This window comes from Heterodontus francisci, chromosome 17 (assembly GCF_036365525.1).
Source record: "Heterodontus francisci isolate sHetFra1 chromosome 17, sHetFra1.hap1, whole genome shotgun sequence".
Classification (NCBI taxonomy): Eukaryota; Metazoa; Chordata; class Chondrichthyes; order Heterodontiformes; family Heterodontidae; genus Heterodontus; species Heterodontus francisci.
In genome coordinates, this window is record NC_090387.1 from 24,056,361 (window position 1) to 24,079,875 (window position 23,515).

At 45.0% G+C, this 23,515-nt stretch overlaps 1 protein-coding gene across 4 annotated transcripts in view; it reads right to left on the bottom strand.

Annotated features, from left to right (window-relative positions):
- si:dkey-246g23.2 (solute carrier family 66 member 2) overlaps positions 1-23,515 on the bottom strand; it is an 80,777-nt gene that overhangs the window by 41,049 nt on the left and 16,213 nt on the right. The gene's annotated exons all lie outside the window — the stretch shown is intronic.

Sequence of the window (23,515 nt, forward strand, 5' to 3'; positions counted from 1 at the left end):
AGGAAATAGTCCTTTGAAAATTCAATAATATAGCGACAATGGTTTAGAACACAGAAGGCATGATTCGACTCTGGATAGGATACATAAATCACCTTTGCTGTATTAAGAAAACAAGAAGTACACATAATCACATCCCTGAGGGTTCCTTAAAGAAAAGGAACAAAACGATTTGTCAAACCTTGTCAGTGCGATGCATTTTTAATACAACCGGGGGTGGTGGGGGGGCCTACCAAATTATACAAAGGTAACGTTTTCTATTGTTGCTCTCCTGATGCACGACAGGAATACATAATGGCCTGGATTTTGCAGTTCAGATGACAGTGAAACTGTCAGCATTCGCCATCATACAACCGTGAAACTGATAGCAACTACTGGAGTCTGTGCTTGTACAGTTGCTGTCACTGATACTCCGTTCCTCCACAGGGTGTGCTGTTGAAGTCCCCACAAACGGATGTTTTAGATATCACTGAACAGATGAGAAATTCCCTTTTTACTTTGTAATATTACTGTTAAAATGCCCTGAATAAAAATGCCTTGTTAATGAGGTGTAACTGGACTTGTAAGGGAATACCAAATCTTACCTCCTGCTGTACAACCTCTCTAGCCTTGGAAAACTAATTTTATATTTGTGTAATGTCATTTTTTTCCATAATTCTAAAAAGTCCATGGTTCTTTAATATAATAACTTTTTAAAGTTTGTTTATTCCAGCTTCTGATATGTATGTCCCAGTCTTTATTTTGTTCTCTGTAAAAGTTGTAAAAAGTGAAGGATAATCAGTGCATTTTATTTCCTGGTTTATTGTCAATGAGAATTCTTCAATGTGATTGGCTGCTTACTGTGCATGATTACATCACTGCTGCTGGTGGTCTAGAGTTCCCTTTGACTTGGCACCAGATTCAAATTAACATCAGGAAAGCTGAAATCCATGCCACAGAGATCGCTACATCTTTGTGGGCAGTTTTCTTCACGGTCAGTGACGAGCACAGTTACTTTGCTGCTGACTTCAAAATCTAGGCCATCATGTAACTGTGCACCCCAGCCTGTTATTTTCTGGCCATTAAAATTAATGTGTGGAATTTTGCATTTACTCTGTAGTGAAATTGGAAAATTAACCCCAGAGTTCATTTGATATTTATGAGATGTTGTCTTTGGTAGTCAGTGCAGAATGAAGCAATCACATTCTGTTTTACACTCACTTCAGTGTTTGAATAATTATTCAATGTTATATCCTGAGAATTTCAAATAAATTTAACAAGTAACATCACAGCATTGATTGTATGCTTTTGTTCAATTGTTAATGTATCAAATTGGATAGTCACTGTATATTCCAAAATAAATTAGATAATAGAGATTAAGATCTAAGATATTAGGGGTCAAATTGGAAACCCCCCAAAACAGGCCCAGGAATCCCAATGCATAATTAACCCCTGCCTGTTGACTGAAATGGAGGCAGGATGCCAACTTTGAGCTGCCTGCAAGTTGCCATGATTTCTGCATGCAGCCAGCACTCCCCATTCTGTTCATTAGCTGGACACATTAGCAGGGTGCCCAATATCACGAGTGGCTAGTATTGCTTAAAGCTAACCTGTACCTCTTAAAGGAGTAGTGCATTGGGGCTGCTGTGATACTGAGATCATTGGGAATAGCGTACTGCGTAACAATCAACAATGGCTAACCATGGGAGAGAACAGGCACCAAGGATATCAGACGTTTCACAGGAGGTCTTGCTTGAAAAGATAGAAAGGAGAGATGTCCTGTATCCTCAGGTGAACCAAAGGCCCTCCAGACACATACTCAGAAGACAGTGGCAAATGATAGTGGAGGATAGCTCCAAAAATATGGATGGAGTGCAGGAAGAAGTTGAATGAGTGGTCAAGGTCAGTGAATGCATCTTCAAATGCCATATCCTACCAACTGCATCACTAGCCTCAGCCACTGCTCAATTTGCCACACCCCCATCACTCACTTCCCAACAGTTTCTATCAATCAGGACCCATACCTAATATTCATATGCTTCACCTCACCCTCACACACTTAGCCTGTTGCAAGCCTCATGCCCACATCTCACAGCTTGCACAGACTTCCAGCTATTAAACCACAACAGCCAGCAGGCAGCTGCAGCTAACCGGAGGGGAGAGGTGCGCCTCCCCAATCTCCATGGAGGTGGCACTGCTAGCTATTATGGGCCATTGCTGAGGATATGGCCACCAATGGGGCTGAAGTGATTGAAAATGAGGGTAACTGCATACATAATAGTCCTTCTCTCATCCCACAAACTCTTCTGACAGTGAAACTGCTAACAGTGTGAGCATGCACTTCTTACTTTCTGCTCTTCTTCCACCACAATCTTATTCTTGTCCCTTTTTCCTTTTGGAAACCCAGGAACTTCAACCTGCCCTGACAATGGAGGAAGGAACTCCCTTCCTAACAGCACTGTGGGTGTATCTACACTCCAAGGACTGCAGTGATTCAAGAAGGCAGCGCATCACCACCTTCTCAAGGGCAATTAGGGAAGGACAGCAAATGCCGGCCTAGCCAGTGATGCCCACATCCCATGAATGCATTAAAAAAAGAGCAAGCAGACAATAAATTTGAAGACACGCCGTCACTGTCACAGCCACCATCTCGGATGCTGACACCTGCAGCTAATTTGGAGGATAACATAGAGGCGAGATCTACATGTGGTGAGACACCGGGCACAAGTGTGCTGCAGCCAGGGCAGGGGAAAGGACTGTGCAGGTGCCAGCTTGCCAGAGGGTGAGATCATACACTAGTTTTGCTGCAGATAACCCAGATGATGACTTCACTGGACCAGGCTACAGAAGAAGGCTGGTGGGTATACACCCCAAATGCTTGGCGCATTGCAAAGCCTGCCTGAAAATCTGCATTCAATGTCAAGGAACATGGCAGAGTCCAACACCAACTGGTTAAAGGGCTTTGCACAGATCTTGGAGCCCATCCTTTCCAACATGGTATGGGTGGCCACCTCTTAACAGTACACATGTGGACCCAACCATGATGCCTGATTGTTGATGTCTCAGCAGCATCCACCCAATGTCTGAGTACTGCCATGGAAGCTGAGACTGCTGCCATCATGGTTCTGGATACCGGTGTATAAAGGGGCCTCCAGGGCACCATAGCTCTCCAATTCTCCAACAAATCTGTTTCCTAAAGACCCTCTGTGGATATGGCTGAAAGCCCTCTCCTTCTCCTGTTTCTTCGAACAGATTTTCCTGCTCTTCCTTGCTTCTGCTTATTCTCCTATTCATACTCAATGCCAAGAGGAAGCCCTACTAGTCCACCCGTGTCTGGAAGCAACTGGGTTGTGTATAAGCCTTTAAGTCACCAAAAAGGTACTTGAGCACCAGCCAAACCACTTCCTGTAGACTGCTGAAACTTTTAGTAAGAATGGAAAAGCAAAATGCATAGAATGACAACAACAGCCAGAAAAAAATAATCCAGCAACTAACTTGTAAGTAGTGGATCCCTTTAAAGAGCATTGGTGGGGGCTCCTACATGCCATTGAACACCTGTTCAGCTGTGGGAGGTTAAGAGAGGGCGCAGAATGGAATGTGAAGCTCCAAAATGGCATTAAATCAGCATTACATGTCGAGTTACATCAAGATCTGCCTGCTCTGCATGCTGCCAGCGGTCATTAGGTGCATTCATGCTAACCTCTTTACAAATTAGGCATACAAGTGCTTCCTTTAGGATGTGTTCATGCATATCATGGATGCCATTTTGGTAATTTAAGAGGCCACGTAGTGACCACACGTGGGTGCTAAAGAGCTCAATTTTACCCCCATTATTTCTGGTGTTAATTTGACTTCATTGGTAACATTCGTACCACTGACATGCTGTTGTGCTTGACCCTGAAATGAGCTTCCGACCACATATTCATTCCATCAGCAAGACCACCTACTTCCATCTCCATAACATTACCTAACTCTGCCATTACCTCAGTTCATCTGCTACTGAAACCCACATCCATGCCTTTGTTAACTCTAGATCGACCACACTCCTGGTCATCCTTTCACCATCCACCCTCCATAACCCTAAACTCATCCAAAACTCAGCTGCCCATATCCTAACTTATACCAAGTCCTGTTCACCCATCAACCCTGTGTTCACTGATCTACATTCACTCCTGGTTGACTGACTCCACAATTTTAAAATCCTCAGCCTTCTTTTCCAAACCTTCTAAGGCATCAACCCTCTTTACCTCTATAACCTCCTTCAGTCCTACAATCCTCTGAGATATCTGTGCCCCTCCAATTCAGACTTCTTGAGCATCCCGATTTTAATTGCTCCACCAATGGCAGCCATACTGACAGCTGTCTAGGTCCTAAGCTCTGGAATTCTCTCCCTAAATCTCTCCTTTAAGACCCTCTGTAAAACTCTTTGACCAAGCTTTTCATCATCTTCCCTAATATCTCCTTAAGTGGCTCAGTGCTAATATTGTGTTTGATAATGCTCCTGTGAAGCATCTTGGGATGTTTACTATATTAAAGGCACTATATAAATACAAATTGGTGTTGACTCAGAACCTTATGGGTTCAAGGCCCAATCCAGTACTTGAATGTAAGAGGACCTGAGTACATTACCTAAGTTAACACTCTAGTGCAGTACTGAGGGTGTGCTGCATTGCTGGAGGTGCTATCCTTCAGATGAATCAATAAATCAAGGCCTTGTCTATTTTAGTGATTAAAATATCCAAATTAGGAACTCAGGGAGTGTTTCTGGTATTGTGGCCAACAATGCTCCCTCAAGCAACACCAGCAATAACAGATTAATTGGTCTCATTGCTTTTGTGGAATTTTGTATGCAAAACAACTGGCCTATTTCCTTGCAATCACTGCAGTTCAAAGTAGTTCAGTGTACGGGAAACACTTTTGAAACATTTCTGAGAGATGCAATAAGCACTATATAAAGCAAGCCTTTTTTTTTAAAGTCAATGTAAGTTCTGTCCTTTCCATCTTAACTGGTTTGAACTGAGATTTTAACCCCAACGGGAATTGGGTGGGCGAGGGTCGGTGAGAGCAGAAAACTGGCCTGACCTCGGCAGCATGTGACCTGAGAGATTTTAACTTTCAGGCCTGACCTGCTCACCTCCACTTAGTTGCCCACCTGATACTAATGGGATGTGGAAGCTGGCTATAGGGTAGGAGTGCAATGTCGGGCTGCAAAAGGCCACTGGTGGACAGTGAAGGAATAGTTCCTGGGACTCGGGTAAGACTTGCGGGGAGGGAGGATTTCAGGAGGGTCTTGTGAGGGAGCCTGGGGCAGGCGATGGCTAAATTTTCCTAATAAAGTCTGGGGAGTACTCCTGTAACTTTCTGGCCCTACAAGGATAGTAAAAAAAGTTCATAAAATACCTCTTTGAGCCTCTTGTGGATAGGTTGACCTGGGTAGGAAAGGCAGAACCACTTCCCTGCTTATGCCCATAGTTAAAATAGCAGTCAGGCCTCAATGTCATCATTAGATGAACAATTTAAATTCAAAGGCTGGAGGAAAACAATGGGACATCACATGACTTCCCCCCCCCCCCCCCCCCCCCCCCAGTGCTGCCCAATTAATCGAAAACAGCGTGAGTTGTGTTATTAGCATCTTTCCAGGCCATTTACCAACATGAAGAATTCAATGAGTGACCTTGGCACATACAAACAGCACCAGCACAGGGCCAGAGAATGAAACATATGGCACAGTTTAATCAACCATAAAAAATAAGTTGTGTTGCCAGATGAGGCCAATTTTCCCAATATTACACTGGGGAAGAAAAATGGGTTCATGATATGCGTTAAGCCCACGATTTTTACCAGAGGTCATTCTTTGCTTTATTTTCCTTCTCAAAAGTGGGGACACTTTTGATGACATAGCAAGGGTAAGCCTTAGTGATAAATTTATAGCTCATCAGGTTTCTTCCCTTCACACTTTAAAACATGCTCAGAAAATAGAAGAGAAATGGTTTTGCAAAGATTCTGTTGGGATTTTTTGGAGCCATCAGAGGTGCCGCAGCAAGGGCCGAAAGCCCGGTGGTGAGGCCATCTCACTTCTGCGGGCGGTGGGACGCGGGGCCGCATTTTACGGGCGGCAGCCAATTAAGCGGCTGCCGCCAGGGTTGCTGTCCTATGAAGGATGGCGGCCTGCCCCCAAGAGCCGTCAGCCCAATCAGAGGGCTGGCAGCTCAGCAGGCTCAGCAATGCCACTGGGAGTGGTGGTCACTGCTGGGCTGCACCTAGAGGACAACAGCGCATTGTTGGACCTGCGCCCTCACAACCAGGTAAGTGGGGTCTTGTAGGCCCCAGTGAGGGGTGGGGGATGGGGTAAGAGATCGGTGAGGGCAGGTGGTACCATTGCCACAGGGGCCGCCATTGCCACTGTGGGGCCCCTCCAGAGGCCAAAGAGTGCCCAAAAAGGAGACATCTCCCCCACAGCCCACCGGGAGGCCGCCAGAGTTTACCTAGTGGTCTCCCCACGTGGCAGAGGGACCCCCCAACTGCTAGTAAAATGCCAGCAAAGGTGGAAAGAGGCCCTTAATTGGCCACTAAGTGGCTCAATTGGGCTGTGGGCGGGCAGGCCATCTGCCAACTTTCCCGCCACTGGCAAAACTGCATGGCAGCAGGAAGGCATCAGGTACACCACCAACGCCTTCCCATACCACTTTGCCAGCCTTCCTGCCTCCAAGCCCATTGCCAAAGGCTCCCGTAAAATTCCGGCCCCTGCTTCAGTTCAATGGTTCGAAGATATTAATGTTTACCTTATACAATATTCTGCAATCTCTTTTCCTCAATGTGGATTGATTTTTTTGATAAAGTGCTGAACCTTCTCGCTAATTTACTTGGAACTTCTGATCAACAATCATGTTAACTGTCAGAAGTAATATTCATCCAGTAACTTTTAGCTAAACCAGCTAATACTTCATCATCACCTTGAATCAGGCTAAACTATAATACATTCAAGAGCTGCATTCATATGACCATTTAATCCATTTATTTTTTTCAGATTGCCTCTCACATGATGTTATATACTTTATTGGTTCAAATTACAGAAACACAACAGAATAGAGAAATTGCTCAAAAAGAAATGAGAATTCAGTTCTACATAGCTCCAGGAGAATAAATGAAAAATAATATTTCAAATATTACTGAGGAATTTAACCAACTCTGGAGATGCACTAGTTAATCAGTAAAATTCCATTCCACACTAATGTAAGAGGTTAAATTTAACCTAACCTGCCTAACAGAAAACTGACAGGATTGTGTCATGCGGGCGCACATAACACCTGCTGCACAGATTGGAGACACAAGACCCGGAGGTCAAAATTTATTGCCTCAATCAGGCTGAAATCGATGAATCCAATGCATTGACTTGAATTCCAGGTTTCAAATATGCTATTCCATTCCCTGCTCGCAAGGTGCTTTCACATTAATATCAGGGCCAGGATCTTCTAGTCCTGAGAAGAGTGCCCAACCAACTCAATTATTAAGCCCAGGTATGAATTGCTGCCCGAAGAAGGGTCACTGACCTGAAACGTTAACTCTGCTTCTCTTTTCACAGATGCTGCCAGACCTGCTGAGTGGTTCCAGCATTTCTTGTTTTTATTTCAGATTTCCTGCATCTGCAGTATTTTGCTTTTATTTTAAGGAAAATTGATGATTGCTTTTTTAAAAAATTGCATATGATCCAAAAATGTTCTTTCCACCTGTTTTGGTTACAACTCTGATGTTTACTTTAATATATCTCATAGTACAATTGTTTTTTTTTATTCATTCATGGGATGTGGGCATCGCTGGCCAGGCCAGCATTTATTGCCCATCCCTAATTGCCCTTGAGAAGGTGGTGGTGAGCTGCCTTCTTGAACTGCTGCAGTCCATGGGAGGTAGGTACACCCACAGTGCTGTTAGGGAGTTCCAGGATTTTGACCCAGCGACAGTGAAGAAACGGCGATATAGTTCCAAGTCAGGATGGTGTGTTGGAGGGGAACTTGCAGGTGGTGGTGTTCTCATGCATTTGCTGCTCGTCCTTCTAGTTGGTAGAGGTCGCGGGTTTGGAAGGTGCTGTCTAAGGAGCCTTGGTGCTTTGCAGCAGTGCATCTTGTAGATGGTACACACTGCTGCCACTGTGCATCGGTGATGGAGGGAGTGAATGTTTGTAGATGGGGTGCCAATCAAGTGGGATGCTTTGTCCTGAATGGTGTCAAGCTTCTTGAGTGTTGTTGGAACTGCACCCATCCAGGCATGTGGAGAGTATTCCTTCACACTCCTGACTTGTGCCTTGTAGATGGTGGACAGGCTTTGGGGAGTCAGGAGGTGAGTTACTCGCCGCAGGAGTCCTAGCCTCTGACCTGCTCTTGTAGCCACGGTATTTATATGACTACTCCAGTTCAGTTTCTGGTCAATGGCAGCCCCTAGGATGTTGATAGTGGGGGATTCAGTGATGGTAATGCCATTGAATGCCAAGGGGAGATGGTTAGATTCTCTCTTGTTGGAGATGGTCATTGCCTGGCACTTGTGTGACTCAAGTGTTACTTGCCACTTATCAGCCCAAGCCTGGATGTTGTCCAAGTCTTGCTGCATTTCTACACGGACTCCTTCAGTATCTGAGGAGTTGCGAATGGTGCTGAACATTGTGCAATCATCAGCAAACATCCCCACTTCTGACTTTATGATTGAAGGAAGGACTTTATGATTGATGAAGCACCTGAAGATGTTTGGGCCTAGGACACTACCCTGAGGAATGCCTGCAGTGATGTCCTGGAGCTCAGATGATTGACCTCCAACAACCACAACCATCTTCCTTTGCGCTAACTATTATTGGCTGCTAGAGACCCCTGTGGTGAAAGACTTGCGACTTACCTACTGGAAAAGTGACTTCCAAAATTGTGAATAGACTGAAATAGCAAGAACCCGTACTAGCCCCATACTAGTGGCACATGAAAACTTTTATCAGTGATGGTTTAGCTAAAGTCTGGCTCAGGTACTTGGAATACATTGTGTCTAAGCCCCAGTCTTAACAGTGGTTCAGTAACTCAGTCACCATTCTCAGAGTTTCAAAGGAGCCTTCTAAGATCACAGATACAACGACAAAACATGCTAACATATAAAATGAGAGCAAAGCCATCATCTGCCTCCACCCCCACAAGTATTTTACATGCCAATTAATGTCCACACCTCTTTATTCAATGACTTTATTGAAATACTGATGATATGGGACACAAAATTAAGATATCCTGTGATGAACAGTTTCAGCTTATTATTTCCTAAATGTTTCTTAAAAGAAATGAATAGGAACTTAAGACAAAATATGGTACAGATTTTGTGGTAGGAATAGCGGTAAGGCTGTTACCGTTCACTGTTATTATGGGGTAAGTCAGACAGCAACTTCCAGCAACCACACATTTGCAGTCAAACACAGAAATCAGGAAGTTCCTGTCCGAGTTTCCCTGTGTTGTCCTCAAAGGAAGGTACGTAATCTGAAAATGAACACAAAAGTCTATTTTATCTTTAAATTGGTAGCAGGGATCGGCAACGTGTCCATGGGAAAAATTTTGACGTCTGCGGTAATTTTAAATTCAAGGATGAGAAATTTCTGCCAAATGGCAGATTTCCGACATTGGGGTTTTGGAAATCAGCCATTGGCTTCTTCCTTTACCTCCTGATCATTTATTTCAGATTTCCAGCATTCGCTGTAGTTTTCTTTTGTTCTAGTTACAGACATTGGCTGAGGACTGATTGCCAGCATCAAAGATGGCAAATGCAGTTCTAAACATTGGCTGAAGCCAGTTTGCCATCACTAAAGATGGTGGTGGTTGTTATAAGCTGAAGGTGCAATGTCAGTAGTAAAGATGGCGGAGGACATTTGTTTAGCAATGGCGCAAAAGCGCATCTCTTTAGCAGCTGAGGTCAGTAAGCAGAGAGGGGCCACAGAGAGGGGGCAGAGACAATTGGAAACACAGAGAGAGGGAGGGACAGAGAGAGGGGGGACATAGAGAGGAGGGACGCAAAGAGATGGTGGACACAAAGTGGGGGAACACAGAGAGAGGGGGGGTCACAGAGAGGGGGAATACAGAAAGAGAGACACAGAAAGAGGTGGGGAGAGAGAAAGAGAGACACAGAAAGAGGCACACAGCAGCTGGGATCTTATGGAGGTGGCGGGGCTCCTGGCAGCAGGCTGAAAAGGCCTATTCGCACCCGCTCCCCCACCCACCCCGCAACTCCAGCACGATCTTCCATTGTTCCAGAAGTGAAGTTTTCGGCGCCGGGATCTCCATCGCTTTAAAGACGGTGATCCCGCCTCCAAGAGCTGCTGGCCCTATGTATCAGCAGAGCGTGAAGAGAGAGGGGAGAGAGATGGACATAGAGAGGGGAGAGAGCGAGGGAAGAGAGAAGGACACAGAGAGGGGAGAGAGATGGACACAGAGAGGGGAGAGAGATGAACACAGAGAGGGGAGAGAGATGAACACAGAGAGGGGAGAGAGAAGAGAGAGAGGTGGACACAGAGAGGGGACAGAGATGGACACTGATGGGGGAGAAGGATTGTCACAGAGAGGAGAGAGAGATGAACACAGAGAGGGGAGAGAGAGGAGAGAGAGATGGACACAGAGGGGAGAGAGAGAGGGAAGAGAGAAGGGCACAGAGAGGGGAGAGAGATGGACACAGAGAGGGGAGAGAGATGAACACAGAGAGGGGAGAGAGATGGACACAGAGAGGGGAGAGAGAGAGGGAAGGGAGAGGGACACAGAGAGGGAACAGAGATGGACACTGATGGGGGAGAAGGATTGTCACAGAGAGGGGAGAGAGAGGAGAGAGAGATGAACACAGAGAGGGGAGAGAGATGAACACAGAGAGGGGAGAGAGATGGAAGAGAGGGGAGAGAGAGAGGGAAGGGAGAGGGACACAGAGAGGGAACAGAGATGGACACTGATGGGGGAGAAGGATTGTCACAGAGAGGGGAGAGAGAGGAGAGAGAGATGAACACAGAGAGGGGAGAGAGATGAACACAGAGAGGGGAGAGAGAGGGAAGAGAGAGGGACACAGAGGGGAGAGAGAGAGGGAAGGGAGAGGGACACAGAGAGGGAACAGAGATGGACACTGATGGGGGAGAAGGATTGTCACAGAGAGGGGAGAGAGAGGAGAGAGAGATGAACACAGAGAGGGGAGAGAGATGAACACAGAGAGGGGAGAGAGATGGACACAGAGAGGGGAGAGAGATGGACACAGAGAGGGGAGAGAGAGAGGGAAGGGAGAGGGACACAGAGAGGGAACAGAGATGGACACTGATGGGGGAGAAGGATTGTCACAGAGAGGGGAGAGAGAGGAGAGAGAGATGAACACAGAGAGGGGAGAGAGATGAACACAGAGAGGGGAGAGAGATGGACACAGAGAGGGGAGAGAGATGGACACAGAGAGGGGAGAGAGATGGACACAGAGAGGGGAGAGAGAGAGGGAAGGGAGAGGGACACAGAGAGGGAACAGAGATGGACACTGATGGGGGAGAAGGATTGTCACAGAGAGGGGAGAGAGAGGAGAGAGAGATGAACACAGAGAGGGGAGAGAGATGAACACAGAGAGGGGAGAGAGAGGGAAGAGAGAGGGACACAGAGGGAGAGGGAGAGAGGGGGAGAGAGAGGGACACAGAGAGGGGAGAGAGAGAGAGAGAGGAGAGAGATAGACACAGAGTGGGGAGAGAGGGGGAGAGGGAGAGAGGGGGGAAAGAGAGAAGGCAGAGAGACAGTGCGGAGAGAGAAAGAGTGGGGGGAGAGAGAAGGGGTAGAGAAATGGACACAGAAAGTGGAGAGGGATGGACACAGAGGGAGAGAGAGAGAGGGGAGAGAAAGAGAGTAAGATCATTCCTGACAGATGGACATCTCTCCAAATTCTTTGCATTGGTACAGCAAGTGTACAGGCAGACTTTGATGACTTGTGCAAGCAAAAATAATGCCAGGTATCTCACTAAATAGGGAGAAATGTGCTTTAAATCTGACTGTGTTATGATGGCATTAGGTTGGCTATACACTTTATATAGAGATTAATTGCCCCCATGTCTGTGGCTGAGTCAATATTTTGTCAAATGTCTGTGGTGAAATATGTTGCTGATCCCTGATTTGGTTCAAATATTTTTATGTAAGCAGTGAGTATTGACGGCAGTATTGTGGGGAATGGTTGGAAAAGATACTCACAGTAAATTCAAAATACTGCAGATGCTGGAAACCTGAAATAAAAACATAAAATGCTGGAAACCGACAGCAGGTCAGACAGGGTTAATTATCTCTTTTGATGAAGAGTCTGCACCCAAAATGTTAACTTGTCTGTTCTCTCCACAGATGCTCACAATCCTGCTGTGTGTTTTCAGTTTTTCTATTTTTATCTTTAATATAATTTACTGTGATTAATGGATGCCCAAAAATTGTCCTAAGACTCATTAGACAGTACACCAATTCTGTATCATGAGTATTTTATGCTTAGAATGTATTAGCTGCTGTATATTTCCAAGTCTCATAAATTATTTTCCTGGAAAAATTGGATGTTATCATAACAGTTTCCTTGTATTAGGCCAGTCTATCAGGATGTCCGTTGGTACAGCAACATGCAGTCCCACTCCACTACAGAAAATGGGTTAAAATTTAATGATCCCACCACTGGGATTACACTGTGGACGGCCATTTAACCATAATGGAGGCAGCCGTCTCCCCCAATCACGTGGCAGAGGCAGCAGGCAAGACACCATTCACAGTGTCAGCTGATCTCAGGACAGATGCTGGCGCCATCTGTAAAAGCCTGCCAGCCCTGCATTCACTCTTTCCTTGCATTCTACAACAGCTCATTCATCAGAAACGCCAGTACAGTAACAGTAATTGCAACCTCAACAAGCAGCACCCTGGGAAGACTATTGAGAATGTCAGAGTGATGCTTCAGTGATGCCTCCCTGCTGATTCTCCTCCAGATTGCAAGGGAAAGGCGGGAGGTCCTCTTACCCAGAGATGGAAACAAGAGGTCCTCCTGCCTGACCAAGCGAGCCTGGACAGAGATCACAGAGAAGTCAGCAGCCGTTGGGTCACCTGTCACAACTGGGTGCAGTGCAGGAAGAGAGTCAATGACCTCCTGCGTTCAGCCAAGCTAAGTGCCATGTTCCAAAATTGCTTTGTGTGATCTGGGTGTCACTACACAGTGAGCCACATGGTGAGGGAAGTCATAGCAGATTCGTGACAGATGACTGGCTGTATCTGTGAAACAAGTCTCCCTTGTTTATAGCTCAGCCCCAGTAAATCCCTTGACAGGGTGAGTCAGTATGAGCTACATTACAACCCCCAGGTGTTGATGAGGGGTCCATGTTAACAACTGTCATGGTGAAACATATGGCAATTTATAATTGTTACACCCTTTCTCTTGCCAGAGGAGAGGGCCCATAACAGGAGGGAGATGGCCAGGACCAGTGGCGGAGTGCCGGACATGCCTCCTCTCAGCCAGGCCAAAGAAGGGGCCCTAGAACTAACATGGTGCCAAGGAGAACATGCTATTTCAGAATCTCCTGCAGATTCCACCAGCGCAGATACTTTCAACTCCATGGGAGTCCGCTTGGCTTTAGAATCAGGGTCACAAACTGGTGACAACACCACACATGTGCCCGAGCAGCTGGCTGAGGCTGAGCGTTACGATCAAGGCGGGAAGAGTGCACTGTCTTTCTCTAGTTCCACCTCTCCACGGGTCACAACATATATTTAAATGTGTACTTAGTTACTGATATGGCCATTATATACTTTATTTTAGTTTCAGAATAAAATCCACCAACTAGGCTTATTTAATAAACAAAAAAAGTATTAATTTATTATAAAACAAGACTTAGTCAATAAAGATGCAAAGCTTCAACACAGTTTGAAATATGACAGCAATTCCCTTCTAAATACCCAAAATACGCACGCGTACACACACATACACACACACACAGGTTAAAAGAAAATAAAGATGCTTTGGCCAAAGTACTTGTTAATTCTTGAAGAAAAAGGATAAGATATGTTATGTTCCAGATGGCAAATAGTCTGGCATCCGAGTACACATAGACAGATCACTGGGATCTTTTCAGAAGCAGTTTGTTCAGGAGATGTTGAGAGGAAGCCTTCCAGAAGTTCTCAGGAGAAATCCTGCTTCGGTTTCTCTATTTCTTACACTTGAGTCTCAGGGTTTCCCAAGGAGGTAGAGAAAAGATGAACGGGTCTTCTTTTTTAGTCGACTGACTTCCAACTGACTCAAAACAGCATACAGAAATGAAACCCACTCTTGAGCATCATAAATCTTGACATGTCACTTCTCTTATAAACTACTCCCATCGTCAGAATGCACTTGTTGTTTACTTAGCTGAAGACATGTGACATCCAGTAAATGTTGTTTTTATTTTTATTTATTTAGAGATACAGCACTGAAACAGGCCCTTTGGCCCACCGAGTCTGTGTTGAACAACAACCACCCATTTATACTAACCCTACAGTAATCCCATATTCCCTACCACCTACCTACACTAGGGACAATTTATAATGGCCAATTTACTTATCAACCTGCAAGTCTTTGGCTGTGGGAGGAAACCGGAGCACCTGGCGAAAACCCACGCGGTCACAGGGAGAACTTGCAAACTCCGCACCAGGATTGAACCCGGGTCCTTAGAGCTGTGAGGCTGCGGTGCTAACCATTGCACCACTGTGCCGCCCTTTAAACAGAGTCCTTCCAGTGACCCTTTAAGAAAAACACATCCATGGAATCTCTTCAGTCCTCCAATGAATCCAAATGAATCCATCTCCACAATTCTAAAACAGGAGTCCTAAAAATATTTTAAAAATAGAAGCATTTTCATAACATGAGATACCTGAAGCCTCTGACAGTCGGAGGACTGTTGGTGGCCAGGCCCATGCTAAGCCCCATGCTGATGATGAGCCTCTGGTGTCAACAGCACAGGCATGCTGGAGTTTCAGGGAGAAGTAAGGCGATGTCTGGTGGAGATGCCAGAGGTCATGCGTAACCTCGAGCAGACGATGGGGGAGTCCATCCATGCCATGACTGCTGCCATGTCCCAGGTGTGTGAGCGCATGGCTTCCTTCATCGAGAGGGTGGCGACCCTCTTGAAAAGCCACATTCCACTGATGTGCCATGACCTGCAAACCCTGACCTTGGCCATGAGTTCAGATCAGCAGTGGCAGGGTGAGAGAAGGAACAGGAACCTGGAGAGTCTTCCTGCTCCTAGTCCTTCTCTGGTGAGCAGGGAGGTTCAAGCGAGCCTTGAGAGGGAGGAGGAGAGGCTGCGCTCGACATCTGGGGTCTCTCCTCAGGGTATCTTGAATGTGGACATTGGCTCCTCAGCCCCTCCGCCAGCAAGCCCAGCTCCAGCTGCTGCAACGCCTGATGCAGTCAAGTCCCTCCAAGCCTCAGGCACCCAGAGGATGCCTACCAAAGTCATCTCAGGCCAAGGGGCAGCCTGATCAGCAGCCTGTCTCCAACACAGCTGTTAGCGCAAGGGTCAACATTGCTTAGAAGCACCTGTAAGCATATACTAAAAGCATCTAGCCACACATGGGTATTCACGGGTGACACAATTACGTTATGTACAATTTAATTAAATGCTCTTTTACGCCACTCATTAGCCTTCATTGTTTGGAAACCAGCTTCCAACATACCTTAATTGTGACCCTCTGAATTCCAACATACCCCTTAGAGCTGTGGCAACGTGACCACAGACCTCACTATCATGGCAATGCGAGTGAAAAAGTAGTCAGTAAATGCTCTCCCATGGACCCTATCGCACAATGTAGCTGGTCTGCATTCAGGTAACACAGATGGAAAAGAACACATGAAGATCAGTACCAAAACAAGAAATGCTGGAATCACTCAGCAGGTCTGGCAGCATCTGTGGGAAGAGAAGCAGAGTTAACGTTTCGGGTCAGTGACCCTTCTTCGGGTCACTGACCCGAAACGTTAACTCTGCTTCTCATCCCACAGATGCTGCCAGACCTGCTGAGTGATTCCAGCATTTCTTGTTTTTGTTTCAGATTTCCAGCATCCGCAGTATTTTGCTTTTATTTACATGAAGATCAGTCTTGTCCCCAACAATCCAACCCTGAAGGCGAGAAGGGAGAGTGAAAAGCTGAGGCACCTGGGACTGTCGAAGTATGTTAGCATAGTAGCTGCTTCCTGGGAAGCGGGCACACACCTGCTCGAAAAACATTTGGTGGTCACAGACCAGTTGAATGTTGATTCAATGGAAGGCCTTCCTGTTGATGAAGATAGCTGGCTGATCTTTGGGAGCCTTGATGGCCACATGTGTACAATCAATTACACCTTGCACCTGTAGGAATCCATTATTGCCCCTAATCCGATGGCCCTCTCGGCCTTACTTTCAGTGTTGGTCAGTAGCACACATAATCACCAGCCTTCTTGGTCACCTCCTTGATGCAGCTGTGCTCTGTGACCTGGGAGACCCACACATGTTCCCAGTGGATCCCTGGAAAGATCCCGATGCGTAAAAGTTCAGCACCACGGTTATCTTTAGGGCCACAGACATAGGGTGACCACCAAATCCCATTGGTCTTGCAGAGCACCCTGGTACACAAAATCCCCTTGCAGAGCACCCCCCATACACACATCTCCCTTGCGGAGCCCTCCCCATACAGACATCTCCCTTGCAGAGCTCCCCCAGTACACAGAACCCCCTTGGACGCTCAGCATAACAGCAATGATGGCACTACCCCCCACTTCCCCTATGCTGCTATGGTCAGGTTACCTTCCCTTTTACGGCACCGCAGCCTCTTGCCTCAGTGCCCCCAGCATTACGGACCATTCATTGGATCGGAAATAATTACATTCAAATTAATGCGAAACAGCATTTCAACAATTTAAATTACCTTGATGTCATACCTGGGCGTCAATACCTCCACGATTCTTCCCTACCTCTGATATAATTGGGACACTACAGCACAGTGCTGGGTTTCAGCACGAATGACTGTGCAGCAATTCTCCGTCCCCCTGTGCCACGAGCCCGCCTTAGATGGGAGCACAAAATACAACCCAATGCTTTGCTACTTAAATTTTTAGAAGGTGTATACACTGATACAAAATATCTATCTGCATAAATTAAGAGTACAGTAATAAGCAACTTTTAGTGCTAAATGTTTGCACACAACAGCATTATAAACTAAATGATACGGTCATCATTATTATGAATTTATCTTGAGCACAAACTCACTTAGTTTAATGATGCAATTGTTAACTATTCCTACGTTGGCAAGTGAACTTTCAAGGATACCACACAGTTTTTTTACAATCACAACTACAATTGATGCCGACATCTACCTGTTTCATTTTACTCAGAAAAGGAATCGAGAACTTCCTTATGTAATATTAGTATAATAGATTGCTCCAGCTGCACTTTTTTTTTAAAGAATGGGCATTCCAAGTATATTTCCCCCCATCCCTCAGATTGATTTCATTTGCTGGATAGAGGAGGTGGGCTAAAAGAAGCATCGACTTCAATATGTCAACAAAACTTTGTAAAAAATCTGTTTACTAACAAAGGAGGGACAAATAAATATGTAACTCTGCAAATGTAAAAGTGTAAAAGACACAAATGTGTCAATGTATAGACCAGGCATTGCTTACGTATTTATTGAAAGCAGGTTTTGAGACAAATCTTTTAGATGTTAACAACAGCCGTCTGCTACAAATTCTTAATTTAATGTGCAATTGGAATCCATTATGAACTGTATCATGAAGTGGTTAAGAATGATCATGCTCTTTTTGTGGAGCTTCACCTTTGAAGTCTGTTTTCACGGAGTTAAAGTCTGACCCCTTTTACTACTGCTAATCCCATACGTGATGCAATGGACTAGCAGGGAGCACTGATCTCTTTCAGGCTCCTTTCTAGCATAGAAAACACCACCCAGATGTTGGTAACAGACCACAGAGAATGAAATTTGAACACTCCTCCACAACAGCATAGAAGGAGCAACTTTTTTCTGTGTGCTTTACATGCAAACATTTTTAATTATTGGTCTAGCCATAGATGGCAAGTACTTGTCTGTCAAATACAATCATTTCAGGGAAGTCTCTGCTTGAATAGGACTAAATAAGCCTGATGGGGGGTAACTTTCCTCTGCTGTCCACCCATACCTTGCCAGAAAAATGGATGACCAGGTGTGGAAAATGGCAGACCATCACAACCATCTCTTGAATGCCTGAGACCCATCTGATGCAATTTTCTAGTGGCTGTTTATGTATGCAAACTGGGACACTACACTTGTTATAGGACCATGTTTGCAATTTTCAGGTATAAAGTAGACTATGTGCCGTGCACAATCTATCTATTTGTATCAGGCAGTGGGCAGCGGTCCTTAAAAAAGACCTTCAGATGTCATTCTAGAAACAGTCTGGAATATTGTTTGGTGGGGTGTGGTCAGGAGGAGCCTCCCAGCTGCAGAAAAATAATGCAGTCCAGTGGATGCCACGCACCCCCCCACCCCCTCGTCTTGCCCTACTTTTACTTCCAGCTTAGCTCATGCATGGAGCTGCTGGATTTTCAGCCCCCATTATGGCAAACTGCCAGCCAACACTCATCAAGTGCTCAGCAGCTCATGTTACGTTGATGATGTTACGACATGAAGATTTTTTTTTAGAAATACAGCACTGAAACAGGCCCTTCGGCCCACCGAGTCTGTGCCGACCATCAACCACCCATTTATACTAATCCTACACTAATCCCATATTCCTACCACATCCCCACCTGTCCCTATATTTCCCTACCACCTACCTACTAGGGGCAATTTATAATGGCCAATTAACCTATCAACCTGCAAGTCTTTGGCATGTGGGTGGAAACCGGAGCACCCGGAGGAAACCCACGCAGTCACAGGGAGAACTTGCAAACTCCACAGAGGCAGTACCCAGAATTGAACCCGGGTCACTGGAGCTGTGAGGCTGCGGTGCTAACCACTGCGCCACTGTGGTTCAGATGGTTCAGGTTTGCCAACACTGGCTTCAGCTGCTCTTAAAAATTAAAAATTGCCCCTATGTCTTGTGTTGTATTCAAGGCAGAAGCCAAGCTTTTTGATTCCAATTTGAGCACTTTAAGGATTTTCAAACAACTCTGTCTTTATATTTAATGCTATCTTTATACTGTTCAAAGGAAATTAATCCATTTATACTGATGTAACATCAGGATGATCGATCTCCATCAAACAGAGCAGAGTTTCAAACTGAAACACAAATTGGTGGCTTTTCACTAATCAAACTGTGAAAAGCCCAAAACAACTTGGATACTCAGTCAAAAAACAGCTTATTCCCTTCTGTTTCTTATTTAGTAGGTATAATTGTGTTCCTGGATACACTTCATTAGCAACTTAATGGAGTTTTAGATTTAGATTTGGGAGATGAAAACCACAAAACTACCTTCTTGTAAACATTCCAAATTCCCCACAAGGTAGTTTTATTGGAACTTCTCTAACCTATTAGATATTGCTAGCTGCACAAATAGGAGACTGTTGAGTGGACACAGTCGGCCCAATTTTAACTCTGTGTAAGTGGGTAGACTTTGAATGAGTTAAAGAGGTGACAGGGCAGATTGAGAAAGCAGTTAATAAGACATACAGGATCCTGGGTTTTATAGATACAGGCATAGAGTACAAAAGCAAGGGAGTTATAGTGAACCTTTATGAAACACTGGTTCAGCTTCGACTGGAGTACTGTGTCCAATTCTGGGCACCAGGAGCTACTGCAGAGGGCGCAGAAAAGCTTTACAAGAATAGTTCTGAAGGTGAGAGACTTCAGTTGTGTGGAAAAATTGGTGAAGCTGGGACTATTCTCCTTAGAGAGGAAAGGATTAAAAGGAACTTCATCAGCTTTGTTTCCAATTTCCACCTTCACCTGGTCCATCTCCGACTCTTCCCTTTCTCAAATTTTCTGCCTCCACCTGTGGAGATAGGCTGTCCTCTAATATTCATTACAAACCTACTGACTCCCACAGCTACCTGAACAAGACTTCCTCACACCCTGCCTCCTGTAAGGACTCCATTCCATTCTCCCAGTTTCTCTGTCTCCGAAGCATCTGTTCTGAAAATACAACCTTCCACAACAGCACTGTGGTATATCTTCCTTTTTCCTCAACTGAGAATTCCCCCCAATGTGGTCGGCAGGGCCCTTGGCCGTGTCCGACCCATTTCCCGCACTTCTGCCCTCATCCTTTCCCCTCCCTCCCGTAACCGTGACAGGGCTCCCCTTGTCCTCATATTCCACCAACAAGCCTCCACATCCAAAGGATCATCCTCCGTCATTTCCGCCACCTCAATCATGATGCCACCACCAGACACATCTTCTCTCCCCTCCTCTGTCAGCATTCCGAAGGGACCATTCCCTCCAGGACACCGTGGTCCATTCCTCCATCACCCCCAACACCTCGTTCCCTTCCCACGGCATCTTCCCAGCAATCGCAGGATGTGTAACACCTGCCCTTTCACCGTCCAAGGCCCGAAACACTCCTTCCTGGTGAAGCAACAATTTACTTGAACTTCCTTCAATTCAGTATACTGTATTCACTGCTCACAATGCAGTATCCTCTACATGGGGGAGACCAAATGCAGATTGGCTGTCTGCTTTGCAGAACATCTCCGCAAGCATGACTCAGAGCTTCCAGTGGTTCACCACTTTAATTCACCGGCCTGCTCTCGTGTCCACATTTCAGTCCTCGGCCTGCTGCGGTGTTCCAGTGAAGCTCAACACAAGCTGGGGGAACAGGACGTCATCTTCCGATTTAGGCACTCTACAACCTTCTGGACTCAACATTCAGTTCGACAATTTCAAGCATGACTGCATTTTTAAAATTTTTTTTGCTATTTTTATTTTTTAACCATGTGCCTGATAAACTTGTTTTTCATGTTTTTGCTTTCAGACAGAGCTGTTCATTATTCTGCCATTAACACTCTCACTGGACTAATGCTTTTTCTTTTACTACAACTATTAGCACTCCCTTTGGCTTTTATTCCATAACATCACTGTCATTTAATCTCTCCAGCCCTCCGCCTTCCCTTTTGTTCTTCTTCCCCTCTCCCCCCATTCACTTGCTCAAAGCTTTTGCCCATTCTGATGAAAGGTCACAGATCTGAAATATTAACTCTGTTTCTCTCTCCACAGATGCTGCCAGACCTGCTGAGTATTTCCAGATTTTTCTGTTTTTTTTAATTAAGGTGTTACGATCCGGTGAGAAAGTGGTCTAGGGTTCCCTCTCAGCCTTCACCTGGTCTTACCGTAACAGGGTTTAATTTTAAACACACTGTGTTTTTAGCTTCCCCTTGGTGAATCCTTGTTCACTAACTTCCAATTAACGGCAAAGAAACTAGCCAAACAGGTTTTCTCAGGTTTAAAGAAAAAAAGGTTGAACTTTATTAAACTTAAACTCTAATTCGGTTCACGCCTACGGATGCACGACGCGCCCACATTAGCATGCATACACAATACACACATGCAGATAGAGACAGAAAAGAGCAGAAGAGTTAAAGTGGAAAAGTTTGAGACAATATCTGAAGATAGTTTTGGTTACTGTTCTTAGAGCTCGCTGTAAAGTCCTTGATTGTAGGTAGGTCTTGGTTTTCATTGGGCCCAGTATTCTTCTTAAACCTTGTTCGATGTAGGAGACTTTTCTCTCTTGAAGCTCATGTGTCCTCAGTGGGTCCAGAGGCTTGTGAGAAAGAGATGGGAGCAGACAGGACATGTATTCTCACTCCAGGAGCAAACAGTCTTTTCCCATTTCAAATTCTTTGTGACTAGTTCAAAAAACCCTGGACTAGCCAGTTAGTCATGTGACCAGCTGGTTTAACCAGTTTGTGGATTGTATCACCTTAGCAGTCTCTGGAATGCTTCTCACACACAATATCTGGTGATCAAAGTCCATTTGGTATGCAAATATCCTCCATCCAAGTCTGGTAGCCCTTGTAACAGACCTTCTCTTCCCAGTAACAATTTAAAATTTAATGTCCATATGGCAAAATTAATGTGCCTCATTCTTGGCAGGTGGGGGCCCAGCATGAGCTAAGGATTAAGGGGAGATTTCATAGAGGTATTCAAAATTATGAGGGTCTGAACAGAGTAGATAGGGAGAAACTGTTCCTATTAGCAAAAGGGTCAATAATCAGAGGACATCAATTTCAGGTGATTGGCAAAAGAACTAGAGGCAACATAAGGAAAAACCTTTTTATGGGTGGTAAGGATATGGAATGCACTGCCTGAGAGTGTGGTGGAGGCAGATTCAGTCGTGGCTTTCAAAAGGAAATTGGATAATTATTTGAAGAGAAAAAAATTGCAGAGGAACTGGGAAACGGCAGGGGAGTGAGACTAGCTGAGTTGCTCTCACAGAGAGCTGGCATGGACACGATAAGCTGAATGGTTTCCTTCTGTGCTGTGACCATTCTATAATTCTATAAAATCTTGCCCAATATTTTTGAAGAGTTTTGTCTACTGTGACTGACAGCAAAACTATAGTAGACAAATATATAATTGAGAGGTTTCAAATAAGGCTAGAGATGAAAAGGATTTTCAGTGGAAAGTCTTTGTTATGACGGTGCTTCAATATTGCTTGTTAGTTTTTTTTGAGGACTCATGTCTTTTTGAATTATGGGCATTGTTTTATTTGGGAAAACTGGAAAGGATTTCATGGATTTTTTTTCACTGGGTCATTGAAAGGACACTGAAAGGTCCTGTTTGAAAACAACATTTACTGGAAGTCATCAGTCTTCAGGTAAATACCCAGCAGGGGCTTTTTGACTTGGGGGACATGTTTACAGAGAAGTGACAGGTCAAGATTTATAGGGGTCAGGAGGCCAGAAACCCCTGATGCTGCATTTATCCTAGAAAGTCTGCCAAACTGATCTTCAATGTCGCCTGAAAAGAACTATTCTAAAAAATCCCACTGATAGCTGTCTACGCATATTTGGGATGTCAAACCAAGAAGGGAGAACTGACATCTTTCTATCTCTTCTCTTTTTTTCCTTCAAGAATTCGCAAGTATTTTGGCAAAGTATTCTTTTTTGTCTTTTTTTGTAACAGAGCTCTAAAGAGAAAATCTCCATTTTTTCGGTTAATCGGTGTGTATGTGTTTGTGTGTTTGTTGTTACAACCAGGCAGGAAGGGGTGTAGGGGTTCCTTCTCAGCCTTTGCCTGGTTTAACTGTAACAGGGTTTCATTTTAAAAACACCGTGTTTTCAGCTCCCCCTCGGTGAATCCTTGTTCACTGCCTTCCAATTGCAAGGCAAAGAAATCAGACAGGTTTTCTCAGATTTAAACAAGAAAGGTGGAAGTTTATTAATCTTACATAGAAACATAGAAAATAGGAGCCTTCGAGCCTGTTCCGCCATTCATTATGATCATGGCTGATCATCCAACTCAGTAGCCTGTTCCAGCTTTCGCCCCATACTCTTTGATCCCTTTGGACCCAAGAGCTATATCTAACTCCTTCTTGAAAACATACAATGTTTTGGCTTCAACTGATTTCTGT